Source organism: Bidens hawaiensis, unplaced genomic scaffold (genome assembly GCF_021521415.1).
Source record: "Bidens hawaiensis isolate Kalapana, Puna unplaced genomic scaffold, B.hawaiensis_p1.1 tig00000458_1, whole genome shotgun sequence".
In the NCBI taxonomy this organism is placed as follows: domain Eukaryota; kingdom Viridiplantae; phylum Streptophyta; class Magnoliopsida; order Asterales; family Asteraceae; genus Bidens; species Bidens hawaiensis.
In genome coordinates this window covers 2,652,507-2,677,216 of record NW_027491030.1, presented here as the reverse complement: position 1 = coordinate 2,677,216, position 24,710 = coordinate 2,652,507, and the positions used below count along the sequence as shown (strand labels likewise).

At 42.1% G+C, this 24,710-nt stretch overlaps 1 long non-coding RNA gene and 1 pseudogene across 2 annotated transcripts; one reads left to right on the top strand and one right to left on the bottom strand.

Annotated features, from left to right (window-relative positions):
- Nucleotides 1-14,787: 14,787 nt before the first annotated feature.
- Nucleotides 14,788-16,578, bottom strand: LOC143626680 (gibberellin 20 oxidase 1-D-like; annotated as a pseudogene). The gene is made up of 3 exons (XR_013152464.1): nucleotides 15,977-16,578; nucleotides 15,546-15,867; nucleotides 14,788-15,353 (listed from the first exon to the last, which is right to left on the bottom strand). The product of XR_013152464.1 is annotated as a gibberellin 20 oxidase 1-D-like (transcript).
- Nucleotides 16,400-18,057, top strand: LOC143626690 (uncharacterized). The gene is made up of 3 exons (XR_013152468.1): nucleotides 16,400-16,583; nucleotides 17,058-17,367; nucleotides 17,406-18,057. It is a non-coding gene; the product is annotated as an uncharacterized LOC143626690 (long non-coding RNA).
- The last annotated feature ends 6,653 nt before the right edge of the window (nucleotides 18,058-24,710 follow it).

Below are 24,710 nucleotides of genomic sequence, written 5' to 3'. Positions count from 1 at the left end.
AACAAGCAAACTATCTATTTGTATCTACATTTTAGAAAACCACCTACAAAAACTTAAAAGTTTCCTAAACCACCTATATATAAAAAAAATCTCCAAAACACATGAGAAACCATGCATGCATTTGAAAAAAAAAAATAGTGTACTTTAGAGAACTAAAAAAAAATAATGAACCATGGCCCGGTCCTTTATACCACACCTATGAGGAAAAAAATAAAAAAGCAAAAGTAACTAACGAAACATAGTATTAAAAGAACATGTACAATTTACAAAGATAAGTAAATAAACTAGAGCTACTTTTATTAGAAGCATTAGAAGCTCAAAGTGCTCATCCAAGTGTATACTCTCTTCTACAAGTCATAATCTCCCTATGTGACCACTGGCCACAACATTCATCAAATGACCAAACAGTGACGCCCTAAACGAAGTCTCTAGCTTTGGATCATGGAGATAAAGGCACTTTCAATATCCATTACTATTGATATAGTAAGTTAGTAACATTCCTCTGTAGTGGACTATGGCATCACATGATAAAATACTTTAATAAACGTAATAATCAACAAAAAAATATATTCTAAAAACATGAATACACATGTATAAGTCTGGCACAAACGAGGTTGCCATTTACGTACACACATATTTAAGAGCACCTTTAGGATACATACGGTAAATTTTATTTCTAAAAGCACCGATTCCAACAAGTTAGTTACCACCAAACAAAGATGTTTGTGTAACACGTGAAAAATTCGAGGTTTGTGATACGGAAAAACTTCTAGAGTGTTTACAGATGTCAAACGAAATATTCATTAAAAATAGTAGTCGTTTGCTTTCCAAATATATATAGAAACATCTTCTAATGAACATTGACGGATTTGTCGTTGCAAATGGCCTCACCAAAAAACGACTAAAGACCTTGGCAGACAATCTAGTCGAAATCTTATCTTTATTATCATCAAAGAATTTTCGAAGGAATGCCCGTCAAGAATATATTCCAAACGAAAAACATTGGACAATCATCATATTTGAAGTTTTATCTTTAGTTTTTTCGACGAATACCGCCTGATTGTATGTTGGACACCAGTTCTCAGTTAACCTCACACACAACAAGCAAGTTTGGACTTACCAACATAGTGGTTCCTCGATAATCTGTTGCTTAAAGTTGTGGAAACCAATGCGTATTTGCATTTGTTCGTTTTCCATGTGATCTGCCACTGATTTGTCAATAATTATCGACAGATCTTATTGAAGAGGTATGTACCCGCCTCAACACCAAGCAAGCCGGGTCAACCCGCAAGATAAAGACATTATGAAGGCACAAAGCCAAAACCCAGGCGCATGGCGCATACAAAACATGCTCAGGCATCATATGCTCGCGCATCACATATGCGCGCGGCGCATATCGCATGCTCTTGCACATCACATATGCTCGCGCGTCACAATTGCGCGTGGCGCACCAGCGCGCGGCGCATATCACACGCTCGTGCATATCACACCTGCGCATGAAATATCTGCGCGTGAGAATAAAAAGAAGACTTCGCGCATCCTCAGGATGGGCGCATATCACACGTGCACATAATCAACCTCGTCCTTATCCAAATCAGGGTTAGGGCAACCTTGATTGTGCACGTCAGACAATCTTCTAGAAGGCATCTTTTTAAGGAGTAAGAATATGCTGATGTTGACAGCTGCCAAATGAAAGGTCGACAACTCAGCATGACACATGTGCTACCACATGATTACAACCAACGAGAAAGCGCCAGGTGTCCCAGAGGACACATGGCGCAGTGCGGTTGGAGGAGGCCAACGAGGCTGAGCCCAACCAGTGGAAACCCTAGCACTATAAATACAGCATCAACTCCACTTTGATGACACATTCATTCACACTCAATCATTGACAGTTACAAGCAGTGATATCACATTCAATCATATTGAATCATATTCACTCACAGTCAGTTACAGAAAGACACACAGTCACATCATCAAGGGTATTCAGCGATTCAGCAATACTCTTGAGATTCACTTACATACAACATTATTATCTTCTCCAAAAGATACTGATTCTCACGCCGGAGGGTTACCCCAAAGAGGACCCCTCTGTCCCTTTCTGAGGGGTAAGTAACGGCGCTGTTCATTTTGTAGGTGGAAGAACTCGGATCCAGAAGAACCATCGGTGAAATAGTTTAATCACACCCGAGGAAAGTAGATCTGCTACCAGTGAGTAGATCCACGTTTCTTCATTGGCGCCATCCACTGTTACAAACGGCAATCAGATCTCATCCAGATCTAAAAAATTCAATCACCATGGTTTCTGGAGTTCGTAACGTTGATCAAGCTCTGGAGGATATAGAACGTGAGGGTGTTAACGACGGACAGCAGGTTCTGAGGGTTCCGCGTGATTATACGCGTACCACCAGCAACCGTCCCTTCGTCACAACCCCTCACGGCCAGACTGAAACTCCTCCAGATGATCACACGTTACAAAATATGGCCGGCGCGAAGCTGAAGGGACCAATGGGTCCAGAAGATGAAGCAGACGATCCGAATGAATGGCTCATAAATGAGCAGCGGCGTCTGATGGAAAAGTACACTGAAATGATCAAACAGAAGAAGCTAGCCGACTAAACACAAAGGCAAGCGATGGAGAAGCAGCCCACAAAAAGGCCGCGCGCGCCGGAAAAAGGGCATTCTGTTCACACTGCACACACAGAGTTCAGTGATGAAGAGGTGCATAGCATGAGAAAGACAAGGGATACTCATGCAGGAGGCTCGCAGCTCCGCGCGCCTGTGAACATGGCGCCAGGAGCCAGAGCAGATCCGGATTTGCACATGCCATACAGCCCACCGGTCAGAGGGCAAGTGGACGTAACCACACCCTACAGACCAGCCATCCTGGTAAAACACTCAAAGTTTACTGCGCGCATCGCGCAGGCTCCCATCCAGCACAAGACCAAGATGCCAAGTGGTCTGGGGAAATATGATGGCACGACAGATCCAGATGACTTTTTGCAAGGTTTCTATAACACGGGAAACCTAGAGAGCTGGACGATGCCAACATGGTGTCATATGTTTGCCCGCTGCCTCACGGGCGCAGCGCGAGTATGGTTCGAGAGCTTGCCGACAGGGCAAATTGATGGGTTCGAGGAACTATTAGAAAAGTTCCAGGCCCACTTCGTACAGCAGCGCAGGCACACGCGCGATCCTGATGACATCATGCACTGCATCCGCAGGAATGATGAAACGATTGAAGATTACATCACTCGTTTCAATCAGGAGTCCCTGGCAATCGGGGGCATAACTGAGCAGCTCCTGCGCGTGGCCTTTATACAAGGCGCGCGCAGTGATCAGTTACGACGAGCTCTCGTAAGCAAAGATGGTATGCCCACCACGTGGGCCAAGTTAATGGAGGCATCGCGAGTTTTCGCGAGAAATGAGAAACAGATTGCCCAAGATAGGGCAAGAGAAAGAGCGCATCAGGCTGAATCACCGCGCAGCAAAGAGAAGAGGGCCAAACAGAACTCTGTATGGTCCAGGTTGCAGCCAACAAGTTTTTCTTCCGCGGAAAAACAAGCGCAACCAAGCTCACCCCAGCCCCAAAAGGATGCTCGTAAACACGGGGAGGGTGACAAGAGGGAGGGCGGCAGAGATCCTAGCAGACCTCTGCCAAGAATATGGACTCCCCTCACTAAAACACCTTCACAGGTGTTAAGTACTGAGAATGTCCAATTCAAGCCTCCCAAGCAACTACACTACAAGGGGCCGCAAAACAGTGGTAAATATTGTGAATTTCACAGGTCCCCGGGCCACAACACCGACGCATGCCATCACTTAAAGGATGCGATCGAGAAGGATGTAAAGTCTGGCAGGCTGGCTCACTTGGTGAAAAACCAAAGAATAGAAGATGAGCAACCGGAGGGAGCCTCTGCCAGCAAGAAGTACAAAAGAATCTGTGTGGCTGAGGGGGGACGACAAGGGCAGACGTCAAGAAAGAGAAGCGCGCAAATTCACGGAGATTGGCGCGAGCAGCAAGTCATCTTCCCAAGAATCAGGGGAGGCCCTTCAATAAGCAGTCCTCTCGTCATTACCACACACATTGCTCATTACGAAGTGTCAAAGGTCCTGGTGGACACTGGAAGCGAATCTGACATTATGTATGAGCAGTGTTTCAGAAAGTTAGACCCGGCAGACCAAGCTCGGCTCGAAATTGTGAACGCACCAATCTGTGGTGTCTCAAATGAAATCATACATCCCCTAGGCCAGATTCAGTTTGAACTAACTATGGGGGATGATGAGCACAAGCGAGCCGAAGTTGTCAACTTCTTGGTCTTGCCCACCACATCATGCCACAATATGATCCTGGGTAGGGGAACAATTGCCCAATTTAATGCTGTACCATCGCCAGCGCACGGCGCATTGGGGATCCCTACACCAACAGGCGTAGTATTTGTTTACCGCGATCATTTGTGCGCAGTGACAACCACGCCGCGGGAAGGGAGAATGAAACTTCCAACGGCGGACAATGCGCCAGAGAAGTGGATTTTAAACCCAAAATTCCCCGACCAAACGGTCACAATTGGCGCTACCATCTCAGACGACACGAGATTGAGAGTGAAAAGGTTGCTCACAAAATACATGTCGGTCTTCGCGTGGCAACACTCCGATATGATTGGGGTCCCGCGAGACTTGGCGCAACACTCTCTTAACACGTTCAAGTCGGTGGAGCCAATTGCTCAGAAGAAGAGAATCATGGGGGATGAAAAGGCGAAGGCCATGAATGAGCAAGTTGAGGACTTGTTGCGCGCAAACATTATCCGCCCGATCCGATACCAGACGTGGGTAGCCAATCCTGTGATGGTAAAGAAAAGCAACGGGTCATGGAGGATGTGTATTGACTTCAAGGACCTCAACAAAGCATGTCCGAAAGACTGTTACCCACTACCAAACATCGACGCAAAGGTGGACTCCGTGGCGCCATTCAAGCTCAAATGTTTCCTGGATGCCTACAAAGGCTATCACCAGATTCAAATGGCACCACAGGATGAAGACAAGACGGCCTTCAGAACCGACAAGGGTGTTTTTTGTTACACAAAAATGCCCTTTGGTTTAAAGAATGCGGGCGCAACCTATCAGAGACTTATGGATTCGGTTTTCAGTGAACAAATCGGAAGAAATCTAGAAGTCTACGTCGATGATTTGGTGATCAAGAGCAGGGAGGAGAGACAAATGCTCAACGACATCGAGGAAACTCTTCAGCGCCTAACGGAAGTTAACATGAAGCTCAACCCGAGCAAATGTACTTTTGGCGCGGAAGAGGGGAAATTTCTTGGTGTAATGGTCACTAAGGAGGGTTTCAAGGTGAATCCTGAGAAGGTGGAAGCCATCCTTGACATGCCTTCACCATCCACCATGAAAGAGGTTCAGAAGCTGAATGGTAGATTGGTGTCAATCAACAGGTTCCTAGCGAACCACGCCAGCAAATCTACTCCATTCGTTAACACCTTGAGGAACTGTTTGAAGAAGAGCCAATTCAAGTGGACGCCTGAGGCTGAGCAAGCTTTCAATGAGATAAAAGAATGTCTCATAAAGCTGCCCGCGCTCACAGCCCCACTTCCTGGCGAAACCCTTACATTGTACTTGTCAGCTGGAGATCGCGCCATTGGCGCAGTATTATTGGTGGATCGCAAGGGGATCCAAACGCCAATATACTATGTGAGTCGAGTGCTCACAGACCCTGAGACGCGCTATTCCATCATGGAAAAATTAGTTTTGTCACTAACACACGCGTCGCGCAAGCTACATAGATATTTCAATGGTCATCCTATTGAAGTACTGACTGGTTACAACATCCAGCAAGTCTTGCGACGTCCCGCGCTCTCCGGAAGGCTGACAAAGTGGGCGCTGGAATTAGGTGAACACACGATCACTTATAAGCCCCGTCCAGCAATAAAGGGTCAAGTTTTGGCGGATTTCATCACGGAAATCCCAGAGGGAAAGATTGAAGAAGCTCAGCGCGAGGTAGACCCTCCGCGACCAAATGATGAAGAAGATGTTTGGAGGCTATTCACTGATGGAGCCTCCAACAGCGAAGGGTCTGGCGCAGGTCTCAAACTGGTGGACCCTGATAATCATGAATATACTTATGCTATCAGGTTGGACTTCAAGAGTACCAACAATGAGGCTGAGTATGAAGCCCTGCTGGCTGGTCTGCGCATCGCGCGCAAGTTTGGGGTTAAAAGACTAGAGGCGCATGTTGATTCTTACTTGGTAGCTGCTCAGGTCAACGGCCTATATGACGCCAAGGAGAACACAATGCCTCTGTATCTAGAGCAGGCAAAAAAGCTCGTTGAGCAGTTTGACTTCTTCAGAATCATACACATCTCGCGAAGCGAAAACAAGTCCGCAGACGCGTTGAGTAAAATGGCATCAACTAATTTTGATCACTTTGGCAAAGATGTCAGGGTGGAAATAATGAGCAGCCCGTCAGTGCAAACGCAATCGGTCCTGGTAATTCATACAACTCCTTCATCCTGGATAACTCCAATAATGGAATTCCTGAAAGAGGGGAAGTTACCGGATGATCGCGCACAGGCGAGAAAGATAAGACACAAGGCGCAGAACTATGAACTACTTGATGGTACAGTGTATCGGCGCTCTTATCTTGGACCGCTCATGAAATGCCTGGATGCGGAAGAAGCAAGCTATGTGATTAGGGAGATTCATGAAGGAATCTGTGGAATTCACGCTGGTCCGCGCATGGTGGTTACCAAGGCGATGAGCTCGGGCTACTATTGGCCAGGCATGTACTTGGATGCGCTAAAAGAAATCCAAAAATGCAAGGCATGTCAGAGCTACGCGCCAAACACCATGCGTCCAAAAAACAACTTGATTCCAGTCACCTCAGCATGGCCTTTCCACAAATGGGCCATTGATATTGTGGGGCCCCTGCCGCAAGCGCAAGGGCGGGTGAAATTTTTGGTAGTGGCGATAGACTATTTCACAAAATGGGTTGAAGCCAAGCCACTAGCAAAAATCACAGCTGAGGCGATGAAGCAATTCATCTGGAGCCACATCATTTGTCGTTTTGGCCTTCCTCTGGAAATTGTGAGCGACAATGGCAAACAATTCACTGACAGGAAGATATCAAGCTGGCTCAAAGAATTGCACATCAACCAAATCTTCACGTCCGTCTACCATCCTCAAGGGAATGGCCAAGTGGAGCGCGCGAATCAAAGTTTGCTAAATGGGCTGAAGAAAAGATTGGAGGGAGAATCCCATTCTTGGGTCGAAGAGTTACCTAATGTCCTGTGGGCGCACAGGACATTAAGCAAAACTAGCAATGGCGAATCCCCGTTCAGCCTAACCTATGGGACAGAGGCTATGATCCCAGCGGAAATTGGATGCCCATCCCATAGGGTACTCATGATGGGCAAAACTGATAACGACCGCGATAGAAGGTTGGACCTTAACTTGCTTGAAGGGCGCAGAGAAGCGGCTATCATTAATGAAGCCAGATACAAGAAAAAGCTGGAAAAATATTATAATCAGCGCGTTAAAGAGTGCCACTTCAAGAAAAATGATTTTGTCCTTCGAAACAATGAAGCTAGTCGCGCAATACCCCCAGGAAAAATGTCCCCCAATTGGGAGGGACCTTATCAAATTTCAGAAGATCTGGGGAAAGGCGCGTACGCTTTAAAAGATTTGAACGGAAAAAAGATACCGCGCGCGTGGAACGCGGCACAACTTAGAAAATGCTTCATGTAAAAAGTTCAAATTTGTAATCAAGGCTTTTAAGCCATCATCAATGATGATTCGCGCTATCTTTCAATATTTGTCGCGCTATCTTTCAATATTGGTTCTCTTACCTTTGCATACATGTTTCACACTTCCTTTATTAAATTGGAACAATATGACAACACTATATTGACTTCAAAACAAAATAAAGCGAAGTAAAACATACATGCGCGAGCCTTAGCTCAAACGCGTTAACGAGTCTTAACTCTAAAACGTCAGGGCCTTAGCCCAAAATTACGAGCCTTAGCTCAAACACGTTAATGAGTCTTAACTCTAAAATCGTCAGGGCCTTAGCCCAAAACAAAGAGCCTTAGCTCAAAACACTCACATACATCCATCTTACACCCCGCGCAGCCTGATCATAAAAATCCTTAAACAAAACTAAGGCAAAGTACATGCCATATCATGTTAAGGTCTCAGGTCGAGGCCGCGCGCGGAACCATAGTGGATATCTGAGTAACACAAGCTGACATGTAATGGCTAAACTCATACTTCCATACCGCGTGACACCAACGCGCGAAAAAGAAATAACGAAAAATTAGCGTGCATGTCAGCATGAGCAAGATACTGCGAGAGCCACAAACAAAATAGAACAGAGGTTAAGTGAATAATTTCCTTACAACCTTGTTCTTATTTTAACGTTCAAGCATATCTTATATCTATACAACCAAACATGAAGAGATGAATGGAAATGCGCAAGATACGAAAAGGAGATAACAAGTTTCATTTCATTGGATCGAAATTTACAAGTATGATGAGTTACAAACTACAAGTATAAAAGATAAATATACAAAATTTGATGAAGGGCTTCTCAAGTCTCCACGTCGACGTCAGCCGCTTCATCATCCTCATCATCTCGCGCAGCATCTGGCGCGGTCTGCTCTTCATCTCCGAACTGACCATAGTCAAGTTCTTCCTCCTCATTGGAGTCTTCGATCACAACGGTGTCACGAGCAGATTCTTTCGCCGCGCCAGAGCCGCTGGCAGGGGCAACATCCCCCGCGCCACCATCATCGCCACCAGCCCTCTCGCAATCATCAAGCAACTTCTTTAGTGCGCCGAGGTCGGGCTGGTCAGCAAGCGCAGCTATCTGTAAATCATTAGAAAAGTAATGAGTACAAACACTTAGAAAAGTTAGTAAAGTAAAACTCATTAAGATCAAGGTACCTGCATAAGGATGGGGATGGGAGTATTCATATACTTTTCCCCCACCGCGGCCATGTCCGCGCAGGCCGCATCGAACTTGTAAGGGTACTCGGATGGGTTCTTCCTCAACATGCCATACTCATACCCATCCGTAAACCCTTCAGCTCGGCCCACCAAACGCGCGGCGGCATTGCAGTCCATCACAAGGGCTTGAAACTCGGCGGAATATTTCATCGCCAAAGCGCAGCGAGCCATGCCCTGTGACACCAGCCATTGGCGATCCTGCGCGAGGCCAGCAACAGACGTCTCGAGGGCAGGAACCTGAGAGTTTAATAACTCAACAGTTTCCTTAGCCTTTTTTAGTTCCTCCTTGTCAGACGCTGCTGCCGCCAAAATTTTTTCTTTCTCCGCCTGCGCAGCACCAAGTGCTTCCTGGCTGGACGCCGCCGTGGCCAAGGCCTCATCTCTATCGGCCTGCGCGGCCGCCAAATCCCTTTTCAGGCGCGCAACCTCGCTCTCCAACGATGATTTCTCAGTAATACTCTTGATGATAGCTTGGTCATGCGCCTCGGCCTGCTGTTCCAAGACACGCACTCTGCGCGCGTACTTGGCAACTTCGGCCTCCGCCAACTGCTGCTTCTCCCGCGCAGCCTGGAGCTCATGCCCGCGCTTGATGTATGCGGTGTTGGCACTTGCTCGGTTTTCACTGAGCTCCGCCTGGAGTTTCTCAGCTCGCGCGCGAGCATCAGACAGGTTCCAGGCGGCCACCTTAGCCTCTCGCTGGGCTTCCACAAGAGCGTCGCGTACTTTAATATAATCACGACGAAGCTCTTGGGAAGCAGCGAAAAAAGCCGACCCAGCGAAAACATGGTCGTTCAGCAAGTCCGCGCGAGTGCGCTCCTCTTGATACCTCCTTTCAGTAGGAGGCACGGCATGAGCCCAGAAGTCCTCGCATACGCCCATGGATTGAAAGGAACTTTCTTCATTAATATTCCATCTCGGGCGGTAAACGTGGTCACCTTCCTGCAAAAATGTAAGAAAAGTTCTAAGTCATAAAACATACTTATAGGGAGATACGCGCAGCGGACCAACAAATCAATACATACCTGCGGGGATGAAGCAGGAAAGTCAGCGCCAGCCCCACCAGAGGTCTGCGCTGCGAACACTTGCGGCATCGCAGGGCTGGCGCGATCTCCTAAGGAGTCTTCACCTTGAACCCCCTCGTCCTCCTCGTCTCCTTCAACAGGCCTCTTCTGCTGCGACCTGGAAGGCTCCAAACCAGCCTCGCGGGGAGGGCTACGTGCAGGAGGAGGCGAAGGAGGTCTCGACGCCGCCAGTTCGGCGCGCAACACCGTTTCCTGCTCCTTGGTTATCCCAACAAGGGGAGACTCAGCACTAGCAGGAGCAGGACCAGAACCAGCGGCGCCGGCAGCTGCGCCAGGAGTATCATCAGCAACTGTTGTACCAGCTACAACTCCTATGAACAAATAAACAAGGAATGGTTTATGACTAAGTCCAAAAGGAAAAATTCAGAAGACAAATGTGCAACACTTACCTTGGCGCAACTCTGTTCGCGCGTCGAACATCGCCATAAAATTCATTCTACCCTTTTCAGAGGGTAGAACAGGGGACTTCGATGGAGTCCCCGGCGCAGCCGTAGCACCTTGTGGCGCCTGCGGCTGATCTGTTACCGTCGCCGGCTCTGCAATCATTCAAATAACCAACGGTTTAATAATAACTCAGTCAGATGAAGATAAGCAAAGTATACCTGTTGCAGGCGCGGCGCGGCTTCTCTCTTCAGCAGCGCGAACGGAGGAGGCGACGGCACCATACCTCAAGTGGACAGGAGGTCTGCCCACTCTCACAGGCAGAGAACTTAAAGAAACCTTTGTGGTTTCCTTAGGTCTCTTCGTTTGAGCATGGGGATGAGCGACAGGGGTGTCCTCTTTCTTCTGTTTCTTACTGGCCCCTGCGCCAGATTTCCCCTTAGCTTTGCGCTTTAGTAGAGGCACCTCCTCTTCCTCCTCCTCCTCTTCCGCGAGCTCTAGCTCGTAGTTTTCAAGCGCATCTACAAAAACAAGCGACAGAACTGTTAATAAACTTGGGTATTCTAAAGGAATGAGCAGGATTGCGAAGGCTTACCAGGCGCGTCACCGTCAAAGTCAAAATCCAGATCCACTGGGATGAACATGTCATCGAAGCGATCCGGGAAACCAACCTCCCCAACGCCAAGTTCGACGGAGCCGCCCTCCACATGTTCATCATAAGCGGCAAGGATGTAATCCTTGGTGACTGCGCAAAGACAAGTTAAATGATATCAGCAAAAGAACGATGTTCGCGCAACAAAAAAAAAAAAAAAAAAAAAAAAAAAAAAAAAAAAAAAAAAAAAAACACTTACACAACCCGTCGACTTGGATAACGGGCTCAAGCGCGCTGTCGGCCCAGAGCCTGCTCATGCCGACCCCAACCAGCGCCTCCTCGCAAATTTTCTTCGCGGGGGATGGTTCGGCGGTCAGCTTTTTAACCCATGCGCCAGTTGGGTTCTTGAGGACATCCTCATCCGCAGGCGCAGAAGTGATAGAGCGCATGGTCATACGGATGGGGATCACACCGGCCTTAATGTAAAAAAACCTCTCAGACCAGTCATGAAGGCTCTTGAATGAAACAGTGGAGCACTTCACCTTCTGACTGCGAGGAATAAAAGAGATCCAATTGTCTTGGATCTTGGCCTTATAAAAATATTGAAAGCGCCGAGGAGTGGGTTCCTCGCGCTGGGATTTGCACATGAACTCAAAGTGAGTCACGCGCACGAGTCCAAACGGATGGACTTGGGATATGTGAATCCCATAGAACTTCAACAGTGCACCCACAAACCTTGTCATCGGGAGACGAAGGTTGCAGTGGGTGAAAAAGTGGCTATATAGGGATATATAGCCGGCAGGCGGGTCCGCCGCCGTTTGCCCGGACCTAGGCAACATGCAGCCAAACAGGGTGGGAAACCCCTGAGAGGCGATGAGGTTGTCGAGATCGGCCTGCTTCAATTTGCAGGGGATTTCATTCCACCTTTTGGTGGCCTTGGTCCTCCCTACTTCCTCCGATGTGGTTTCAACAACCTTCTTCCCCTTTCCTTTTTGCTTCAATGTCGACATCACCACAGATTTCACACGGCGTCTTCGAGAGGCAACGGAGGTGATTGAAGGGCTAGACGAGTATGAACTATCAGACATACAACTGTAATAGCCGATAATCGAGGATTCGAATCGATGTAAACACTCAAATCAGAATGTGAAAGCAGGAATTCGAATTTGAACAACAATAAAGATGAGGATACAAAATTTTCTAGGGGCCTGCTTTTATAGGACCAGGAGAGAGAAATGTGGCAGCTGATCGGATTCCACGCGCCCCCACTCGCAGGTGCAAGCCAACGAAGGAATGACACGTGTCCCTAACAGCTGTGTGAGGGGACATAAAATTGTAACCGACCTGCCACGGCACAGTGACGCGCCCCCACTCGCAGGTACTAACCAATGCGAGTGCAACACGTGTTCAGGACAGCTGTGAGGGGACGTGAAAGCCAACTGTAGCACCTCGAGCACACGAAACCTCTGACACGTTTACGGCGCACGTCACCACCAACCAACCACGTGTTTGGACCTTTGGTTTTCAACAAAGTGGATAGAACTTCGCGCGATGATGGAAACAACCAGGAAAACGACAAAACCCCCTATAAAAGGACAATTCAGTGAGTCTAATATCTATCTCACCACGCTCGCGCGAGATAAGACACACATTAGACTGGGGGGGCTTGAAGAGGTATGTACCCGCCTCAACACCAAGCAAGCCGGGTCAACCCGCAAGATAAAGACATTATGAAGGCACAAAGCCAAAACCCAGGCGCATGGCGCATACAAAACATGCTCAGGCATCATATGCTCGCGCATCACATATGCGCGCGGCGCATATCGCATGCTCTTGCACATCACATATGCTCGCGCGTCACAATTGCGCGTGGCGCACCAGCGCGCGGCGCATATCACACGCTCGTGCATATCACACCTGCGCATGAAATATCTGCGCGTGAGAATAAAAAGAAGACTTCGCGCATCCTCAGGATGGGCGCATATCACACGTGCACATAATCAACCTCGTCCTTATCCAAATCAGGGTTAGGGCAACCTTGATTGTGCACGTCAGACAATCTTCTAGAAGGCATCTTTTTAAGGAGTAAGAATATGCTGATGTTGACAGCTGCCAAATGAAAGGTCGACAACTCAGCATGACACATGTGCTACCACATGATTACAACCAACGAGAAAGCGCCAGGTGTCCCAGAGGACACATGGCGCAGTGCGGTTGGAGGAGGCCAACGAGGCTGAGCCCAACCAGTGGAAACCCTAGCACTATAAATACAGCATCAACTCCACTTTGATGACACATTCATTCACACTCAATCATTGACAGTTACAAGCAGTGATATCACATTCAATCATATTGAATCATATTCACTCACAGTCAGTTACAGAAAGACACACAGTCACATCATCAAGGGTATTCAGCGATTCAGCAATACTCTTGAGATTCACTTACATACAACATTATTATCTTCTCCAAAAGATACTGATTCTCACGCCGGAGGGTTACCCCAAAGAGGACCCCTCTGTCCCTTTCTGAGGGGTAAGTAACGGCGCTGTTCATTTTGTAGGTGGAAGAACTCGGATCCAGAAGAACCATCGGTGAAATAGTTTAATCACACCCGAGGAAAGTAGATCTGCTACCAGTGAGTAGATCCACGTTTCTTCACTTATCAATCGGTAATACACACATTTCTCTTAGTGGAAATGCTCGCTAACTCGCTTGACTAGCACATAAGTATACCAATTTTAAAATTACTTACCCTGATTATATGTGTTTCTTAATGTCATTTTCTTTATTTCTTAGCCATATATATGGGTACACGAATCAAACAAAAAACTTAAATTTTGGGCGCATTAAAAATAATATGTAAATGGATACTAGTAACATCCTCAATAAAAGTTGATAGGTGGGTCATGCATAATAATGGCGTATATGTGAGGAACTTCTTACAAAGTTACAAGGAGTTTGAGTCTATTGCAAATGAATTGAAAGACCGATAAGCAATGATAACTCATCATGATCCTTCAGTAATATCCATCACGTATTGGCGTTGTGTGCTTCATATCAGGGGCGAAGTATAGTTGGGGCCAGGGGTGGCCCCGGCCCCCTCCGTTTTTTTGCGCGGTAATATAAATTTATCTGTTTTCGTCAGGCATTTTTTATATGTAGTGTAATTTTACTCGCTTTCAACCGAAAATTTGATCCCGGCCCCCTCCATTTACAGTTTTTTTAATGTGTATTTTTGTCCCCCCCCGACTTATTCGTCCAAGCTTCGCCACTGCTTGTATAAGTGATGCCTTGAGATGATATGTCAATAATATTAGTCGATGAAGTCTTTATCCACACTCAGTTTCCCTATAAAACTTCATCGACATATTATCTATGATTCCTATCTTCACCAACTTATGTCTTCTTCGCTTAAGTTCGTGTAACTTGAAATGACTTGAATCACTAATGTATATTGATGATAAAGATTAAAAAGAAACTTCATATATACTATATATAGTTTTAAGTTAATATAGTTTTCTAACTTTAACTTTTATGCATTTTTAATAAGTCTTAGAATACTATTTATTTTTATTTGAACTCCCCTATCTCTCTCTCTCTATATATATAAAGACTGAATATGGCATAGGATGCTAAGTTATTTTACCAATTTGATTTTTTATTTCAATAATTTTTTGACATTTATATATACACATACAAGTAGAAGCTAAGGAATTGAACTAAAGTAAAAAGTGATAAGTGCATAAACTTTTCTACATATAGTCCAAAAGGAAATAACAAAGTTGGCTCATTTATATGCTTCTCTTTGTTCCTAGTTTTGCTCCATGAAGATTTAAATCTTGCACATTTTCCTCCTTCAATTTTTGACCATAAAGAAACAAAAAAGGGAAAGTTTTAAAGCATGCATAGATCTTCATGCACCCTCTTGGCCACAATCTTGTTACAGTTTTCAATGTCTTCTTTCTTAAATATATAGCATTTTAAAGAAAGAAAGAAAAAGAAAGAGTACATCAAGTTCAACTTGTTTTTTGTTGAATCCAATTTGAGAAAGCTTTGAGGGTATTCATGTCAGCTCTGTAATGCTTCTGAGTTAACTCAAGAAAGGTAGACCATGTAAAATCTGGATATATCCTAGGGTTTTTTTCATCCACCAATTGTTCTGGTGGGCTCACCACCTTATCTTTCTTTGGACATAGAAAGAAAGCAAGTGACTTTCTAGGAGTTTTGCTATTTACCACAGCCCTATGTAAGCAACTTTTATATCTTCCATTTGAAAGTGCCTGAAAATTACATGTAATCAGATTAAAACATAACCAACTACAAAAAAAAACAGTTTAATAGTGCTGGAAAAAAAAGCCAAAACAACAAATAAAAACAAAAACAATGCAAGACCAAAGGAAAAAAAAAATAATCCAATTAGGTTCCATCCTATACTATTACAAAGAAAACATAATCATGAACAAATTGATTACCATGAATGTGTCGCCGATGTTGACAACAAAAGCATTTGAATTGGGTGCAATGGAACGCCACTCGTTGTCCACAAACACTTCTAGTCCACCAACGTTATCTTGGTGTAGGATTGTCAAAGATGTTGGATCACAATGAGGCCCTGTCCCTAAGGTAAGGTCTGGCTTTTGACATGGTGGATAGTAATTTAGTCTCATAATCGAGTTATTTTCTTCGAAGAACTCCTTGTAGTGAGCGCGGCTCACACCGAGGCTCCTCCCAAGTAACTCCATGATCCCAAGCGAAAGTCTATTCATGGCATTGCAATACTCTTGATACACCTTCCTTTGATAATATCAAATCATTTAGCATATGGTAATAATAAAGTATATATTAAGACTAGTTTATTCAAATAAAAAGAGAGATGAATATATATAACTAGAATTAAACATACCCAAGCCGTACAAATTCTTCTCCATTTTATTTTTAAAATAGTCCTTGACTATGTCTGACGAGTTCTTATCATCTGCGAATTGGAAAGAGAGTGTCTCTTTCCAAGGCAATTTAGATGAGAACCGTCCAGTGAAGCTGCTGGCATAGCCGCAGCTCTCACAAGCTTTTCTTTGAGCTCTTTGCTTTTCTGAAAGCGGGAGCTCAAAAAACAAGTCCATATACCGGTGGGCGTCAGATATTAGGTTTGCATCAACTCCATGATTGGTCACAAGGAAAAAACCATGTTTCCGACAAGCCTCGCCAACGAGGTTGGAGGCTTCCTCAGTTGAACATGACTGTCCAGAAAGGAAGCCTCCTAAGTCTATCAAAGGAACCTCAAGTTCCTTTGATTTTTGGGAGTTCGGTTTCTCATGATCGGGCCATATGAACTGTTGGGGTATGTTGGCTTCGTGCCGCAGGACCGATGCATCGAAAACAAGTGACCTTTGTTGGTCTTCTTTGAGGGAAGACATGGTTGATAGATTATTGATCATGCATTCTATAGCCATTGCATTAATAATTAATTATGTTTGTTTTAGTAAATAGAGAGATGGAAAGAACTGATGAAGGTGTTGGTACATAGATGTCAGTAGTTCATAGTCTAGCGTTTGTAATCGAGTCTGTAATGTAATTGTGTTTAAGTTTATCTTTATGTATGTATGCGAAGTTGTCAACAAGTTCGCTTAGGCGAACTTGTTGAACAAGCGAAGTTGTTGACAAGTTCGCCTAGGCGAACTTGTTCAACGAGTGAAGTTATTGACAACTTCGCCTGAGGCGAAGTTGTCGTGTATTTAAGTAACCTACGGGTTACTGTTTTGGGGTTGGTTTTTCGAGAGTTTGTTTAAGAGTTAGTGATAGTGTGTGATCATTTCACGTGTCAAGTGTCTGTAATAGACGTGGTTCGAGTTATAATATAACGTGGTTTCGTTTGTATCGTGTGTTCGTGTTTTACGTATTCTACGCTCGTAACTACCTACGCAGGGATTCCGCACCTGCGCAGATAGCGATATCCCGTGTATGATCCGTCCGGGAACCTACAGAAGGGTAGATTGAGTTTGAGAGGTGTGATAAAAGAAACGCCAAGGCCGTTTATATGGGTAATCGGTGAACCTCCCTATTTGGAATCTTATTACACAGGCCCCTCTCTATGCATAGTGCAAAATAATACTCATTCACAGAACAAACAAAATATATAAATAAATTATTGCATCATCAATCAATTGTTAAAAGACCCTTGTTTTTTTCTTCTTTTTCTTTAATTATAAAAGAAGATTTAAGTGTGTCAAAATAATATATATTTCATTGTTAATAAATGAAACAAACATTTAATAAATATACAATCAAATAACTCTTGTTGATATGATTATACTCGAATTATATATTAGGGGTAGGAAGGTCACTGTACCCTTACGAGAATCGGGTAAAGTACCCTCACCCCTTGCTACGGAGTAGGGTACTTGCATGATGTGCAAGTGACTTTCAATATTTATCTACCCAATCATTTATCATCTTTATAATATAATTTTTTAAATAAAAACAGTTTTATAGTATTTGATAGGAGTGTTACTAGTGATTAAGGGTTTTAGGGTAGTTAATGGTATAAATGACATAACAATGCAAGATTTGTGGAACTTAGGATAGTGTCGTGAAGCATCCCTTTCACCCTTAGATTCAAAATGTGCAAAAAACATGTCTTCTGGATTAAAAATGTTGCATTTTCTGACAAGAGCGAAACTTAGTGAGGACCTAGGGGGTTCCGGCTCACTTTTTTTACGCAGTTATGTAAATTTTTATGTTTTCGTTCCAAAAGTCATGAAATTTTTTTTATATAGGTAAATTTTGGTGTTGCAAAGAAGGGCCTCTAGTTAGCACAAATTGCAGGCATATATTAAACCTCTTTTGTCTTTTGTAATATTGACAGGAAAACACTTCCCGATGGACTTTTGGCGTTTCTTTTGGGACTTTAATCCTGTTTTTTTCCCACTGTAAAACTCTATTTTTAATTTCCCGTTGTTTGTTGTCTAGAGTTTGAACTTGAAGAGGGGTGGGGGTGGGGGTGGGAGAGGGTCCACCATTAGGGATAAAATGGAGGGGCTTTGATCACCAAAGTAATGGAGTTCAATCATCTAAAAAAGCAACTTTAGCCGGGGTTTGATCTTCTTTTCATTGCTCTTAAAATTATTGTTCAAATCACTATTAATCTATTATGGTATATTTTGAAATATATACATTTTAAAATAAATAAAGATTAATAGTTCTCAGCACTCATTCTAACCTCAAGTATCATATATTTATGTTAATATGTTATCCATGTTAATACAACAACTATACCTAGAAATATCCCGCCAATAACAATGTTATTAGTAGAGTCAGGCAAGGGTGGGATGCAGGTATATCTTACCATTATATAGTTTTTTTCTTTTTTTAATTAAATTCATGACTACAAAATTACAAATGCTATTGGAGTTGGTATTCTTTGGTTATATAGTGCATATATGAGCTTATATCTATATACAAATCCAAGAAAGTTACGACATTATAATATGTGGAATGAAAGACTTTGGTTACATATATAACACCAATAAAGACACTTTTGTGGAAGACAAACATGATTCTCTTGAGATCTCATTGAAATTATAATGTACTATCCACTCAATTTTCATCATCCTTTTAACCTATAGTGTATATATACTGGCCAACAACACTTTAGATCTCGATCTTGATCATGCTAGCTAACGGTGAAATAAACATAATTTGCCCATTGGTGAAGTCAAGTTCCACAACCAACATTACTACAATGGAGAATATATCTCTATCAAGAACTATGAGTATAATTGGTGGAATCGTACATACATTATCAATCAATTGCCAAGTAGTTTCCGCGCACTATCGATCTCCCCCCTCCATAAATCAGTGGTAAGGCGATGACTTTTAGTTATGGCATCTATTTCTACTTAAGTACTGATTAAACTTAATTGTGACCTAATGTTGACAATGAAGTCCATAATACCTACTTGTATTGGCAGTCAATGTGCCACTAAGAGCAGTGTGAGTTGGGGTGGGGGATTAGGTGCTATCATGTCATGGATGTTAATATGCTAAATTGTTCAAAGACTTAATCTTTTTGTTAGCCCAACAGTTAACATCTTTAGAAACCACTAGGACTTTATATATATAGATGAATCAATGACTTGTTTGATATGTGCATTGTTGGAAGATGTGGGAGCCACATAAGACATGGGCATTTTTGTCTTTAAACCCCCTGTCATAAAAGGTTGCTAAGTGTGTTTTGTGTGTGTGAGAGGGGGGGGGGGGGGGGGGGGGGGTCCATAGTTAATCTAGTCAACCCTGGCCTAACAAACAGCTTAACAGTATGAACTCCAAATATTTCAAAGATATGATCAAGTGACATGTATGGTGGCTGGCTCGAGCCTTATTTATGTCTAGGGTTGGACCATGAGGCTATCTTTTATTCATTTAGGGGCTGTTTGGCAACTTTATGCTAAGCCATTAAGAGGACTGACCGATTAAGAGATAGATCTAAATCGGTCATAATATTTTTAAGACTTACATATTATAGGTTCGATGAATTATTAAGAGATGTCTTTTAAATGAATAAGCGTACTCTATCTCTGACCTATTCAAAGCTGCATACATAGACTTTGGTCCGCTAATTCCTTGCAAGATCATGTTTGGGATGTGCACAAAAACCCCCATAAAACTCCAAGAGACACAACAATATATGCAGTTCGTATTGGAGCATGTGTCGCTTAAACTGACATATTTTTTCTCATTATTTCTTTCAAGATTTCTCCATCAATGAATGGTTAATTAATATACATCTCTGTCATCAAAATTCTGAGTTATCTCAAGCCAATTAGATGCCATGAATAACCATTCACCCTACCTTTTGTCCCTTTTTCTGTTTTTTTTCTCGCTAGAAAGGAATCTAAATTATTTAAAAAATGTATAAATAGAATTGGGCTCATCCCAATTGTTGTGATATCTCCAAGATGCATTAGAAAATTGTGAGATTGAATTTCATATTTGGAAATTGTCCACTAAATTTCAAATTAAATACGAGTAATTAATTAACATTTAAATTTCTAAGATTTAACATGCAATTAACCAACAAACAATCTAGTTACATTGGAATCACAATATCCTGCAACCTAAAAACATTTGTGTTAAATCAATAAGGGATCAATTAGCATAAGCAAATTAATTCAAGAAATTTAGGTTAAGAGTAATGTAGATAGGTTTGCGATAAGGGCGATTCAAAGATAAAGATTAACAAAAGAAGATAACGATTTGAATTTGAAGATAAATTAGATATAAGGTTATTTTGTTTAATATATTATTTGAATTTGTTAAGGTTTAGTAGTTTGGTTACTTTTGTACATTTAATTAAGTTTTGAGTTCGAGTAGGATTAGTATATAGGTTTACACGTGTAGGAAACATCACTTATTATTTGGACCTAACTAAGGAACTAAAGGTATTCATAAGAAAATGTTTAACCAATGAGAATACAAACTTTACTACACAAAGATAAACCTAACCTAAGTGTGTGCAAATGTAAATTATACTGATAATCGTATGTTGACTACGGTCACTAATGAGATTATATAAGCACCACGTTAAAATTGACCTTTGGTCACACGAAAAAAGTGTGGCCGTAGACCTTTAGCCACACACATTTAGTTCAGGTCATATGTGACCAAATGTCGCGACACCGTGGGTATGATATGGCCACACACAGTTTTTAGTGGCCTTATGTGGTTATAAGTGTGGCTAAAGGGTACAGTCAAGAAACCTCTCCAATAAGTGTGGCTGTCACTAATAATAGTCACATTTGTTGTTTTGCTGTCACTATTAGCTTTTAGCCACACATCAAATATTATAAGTGACTATTGATGACCGTCGTTTAAGTCAATCAAAAACCTAATTATTCTAAATAGTTAGAGTAAGTAGGGTATCGTATCACAAGGAGTATGTGGTCAATGTATTCGTGTAACAGATTTCTAATTATGAAGTGAATTATTTTTAGTGCTGATCACACAAGCAATAGTTTGAATTTAGAGAACTAAGCCACGAACAAGTAAATGAGTATTAAGCAGTTAACAAACAAATCACACCCGGGAATTCAAGTAAACAACCAATAGTTATCTCATGCAACCTATCAAATTAATTATAAACGATTAACTAAAGACTGATTAATCAGATAAAACCTTAGACATCAACAATCACTTTACACACGGAACTGGTTATCAAACAATCATTGACAGTGTGACTCAGTTAAGGGTAATTGTATGTTTTATTGTATTCAATCTAACCAAACAGTCATATGATCAATTATCTAGCAACTGGTAACAGATCGTTCAGACTAACGTAAACCTAAACCGACCGAACACTCAGAAATACCAAAATCAATAATCATATATCAATCATCAATAATAACACAATGATATTATTAGTCACATGAGAAAAACAATAAAGATTACAAACTATAAATCCCGGGTGCGATTCTAGGAGATTAGCCGAGCCTCGACATCATAGAATCTTCGATACGGATGATGTGAATCATATGTAGGGTCTTGGCACGAGCTATGGTGGTGGAAATCGCCTCTTGGAACTGCTAGTAGTCGCCTCCAGCCGCCAAGAATGATATGGAATGAAAGCTAGGTAAAAATGCAGCCAAAAACCCTTTTAAATATGCTGTTACGAACTCTGGACCGTGACCCACGGTCCAGACCGTGGCCCACGGTGGTCCAAGAACCCACGGTACGGTGTATACTGTTGTTTTTGAGCTGGGTTGACCCACCGTGGGCCACGGTGGAACACTTGCTCAAGCTCATGTTTTCTTCATATCTTTCTCGTTTCAACTCCGTTTTCTTCGCCGTTTTCGCCCACGTTCTCGTAATTACATCCTCTCTCTACTCCTACTTGTTTCTTTTCATTTCCAAAACTTGTGTAGTGGCTCCGATCTTCCCGAGATATCATTCCATGCTCGTACAAGTCTCCAATTTAGCATCTTTAACGATCAATGACCTGAAATACAAAAGCACGTATGAAGTACCAAAGTTCCTACAATAAACGATTAAAACTAATAAATAAACGAACTATAACATATACACATTAACCAACCATCAACTATCAAATAATGCTTTATGGTCACATAAACACGTAAGTATAACCATGTATATTAGCTTTTAGCCACATATGAAATAATTAAAATGTGACCATTAAATGTTAATAGTTACGCGTTTTGTTTTAATATCACCGTTAGCTTTAAGTCACACATAAAAGCATATAAGTGGCTAACAAACAATGTTATATGGTCAGATTGACCCGTAAGTGTGACAGTATGTTTTAGCATTCAGCCACATCATTGAAACCTATTGTGGCCGTAGATCACATTCGGCCACACTTTTCTAAGTGTGACTTGTCACACCCTCAAAATCCACTAACGGAGTTTTACCGTCAGAGGGTGTGAACTAATAGGATCGGAATCATTAGTTATAATCAAACACCTCTTTAAAGTTTTCAAACCAACAAGACATTAAGTCTTAAATAAAATGCGGAAGCGTAAATTGTAAACAAAAAAGTTTGCGCCACACAGGACGAATTAAAAACCCAAGTTATTAAGATAAAAATTAAAAGAAGTTTTCAAGCGATGGTGTTTAGCGAATGCATGTTTCAATACCGCGCGCCCGCCTCGGCTACCTGAGAATAACATACTAAAAGTGTCAACACGGGTTGGTGAGTTCACAAGTTTAAATAAATAAAGCGTTTGCGTTTGCGTTTACATTTTGCGTTACCAGATAGTGTTAAGTCAATTATATATCAATAGGTAGCTAACTTATCAACAAGTATTACTAAGTGTTCGACACCGAAGCTGACTGTTTATCAATTGCCTTGCCACCATGTCTACCACGACCATGGTAATGTGTTAGCCAAGATTACACCCACTCAACCTACAGTCGAGTTTAGAGTTGGGTGGGGTTTGTCAAACCCAGTAGTACTACTCAACAGTGACTCGCTATTATACAAATATTAACCGGTTCGATGTTATGAAGGACTTTAGTTGGTTTGTTTGCCACTTAGCCTTACAAGTGATATATAAGAACTAAACAAAATCTACAGCGTTGGAGTATGTTATCTCCCCCAAATAAAAGCGTTTAAAAAGAGTAAAAAGGGGACGTGAAACTCACTGTTTGTGAAGAAAAATCAAAAAGAATCCGAGAGAGGTGTGCGTCACAGAAAATCCTCACTAGTGCTCTAACAACAAAAATGAGATTTTCTAATTATTTAAACTACAAGTGAGTCCCAAGACTCGACACATACAACTTATGCATGAGATGCGTTTCGTGTTCCATTTGTGAAATAAGTGCGACTCGACAAACACGTTGGTGATACGTTACATGTGTGAACAACTATTTAAGTGTCAAGTATTAAAATTGTACATTACTAGCAATTATCCCCCACAAGGGAAATTTGGTCAAAACATAACAAACATTGATCAGTTGTGCACTTTTCATGACAATTCAAGTAATACAGCAGCTAAATTGTCCAGGCAGATTTTCACTCGACAAGATTAATCTATTTAACATATCCTAACATGTCCAATAAATCACCAAAAATCATCACAGAAACATATTTGAGTTAGGTCTCTAAAATTTTTTTTATTATATTTTTATGATCTTCGGTTTTATCACAATGATTAAAACATCACAGCAAACACACAGTAATAATTATCATGCGCAACAGAATGTTATTTGTTATTCCCGTTAAATGAAAAATCCAATTAATTCAAGACCAATTGGGTTAGATTCCTAACTCAAAATATTAACTTCCAGAAGAGGAACCAACCTATTTGGTCTTATCGTTTATGAGATATCTTAGTCTCAAAACAGCCTAACAGCAAGTCTCCCGAATCAGCCTTGCACAACAGTTTTGTAAAATAATAAAAACAAACTTTTACACGTCCAAAATTTACAAACTCGGAGTTTTCAGAAACTAGACTCGACCTAGTAAATTATAGGATCAACAATCATATCAAAACATGTAATTAACATCGAGTTACAGTCATCCAAACACGAGTTCAACAATCTGTCTAGCATCAGTTTTCATCAAAACTCAACAAACTATCATCCTATGAACAATTAACCATGCAAGCAAACCTCTAGACTCATAATCTATCAAAAATCATTAGTTTTAACATCTAGGGTTTATGTTTATTATGCTTAATCATGCAATTAACTCAATGAAATAAACTAGAGAGGATGTAATTTACCTAGCTAACACTTTAATTCTTCAAACAAGCTTGCAAGGAGATTGTATGTGTGTGTGTGTGTGTTCACGGCTGCCAAGAGGAGGGAGGGGGAAAGAGATGATCGTATATGGGAGGGAGGAGGATTAGGGTTATGTAATAATCTGATTAATATCAATTATATTACACTTAGCCCCTCTAATATTCTAATTAACCAATTTCTAGCACACATTTGTCTATATAATTTATAGTAAACTTTATACACATATTACCAAGTAACACATAAGCTTAACAAATTAATTATCAAATACTTGTTCATGATATTTATTGTTTGTTCACCAACGGTTTGAGTCGATTCGTGTGTGTTTCGGTGAAGTTCTGAAAGACTACTTATGTAGTGATTGTCATGCGTCATTTAAACCCTAG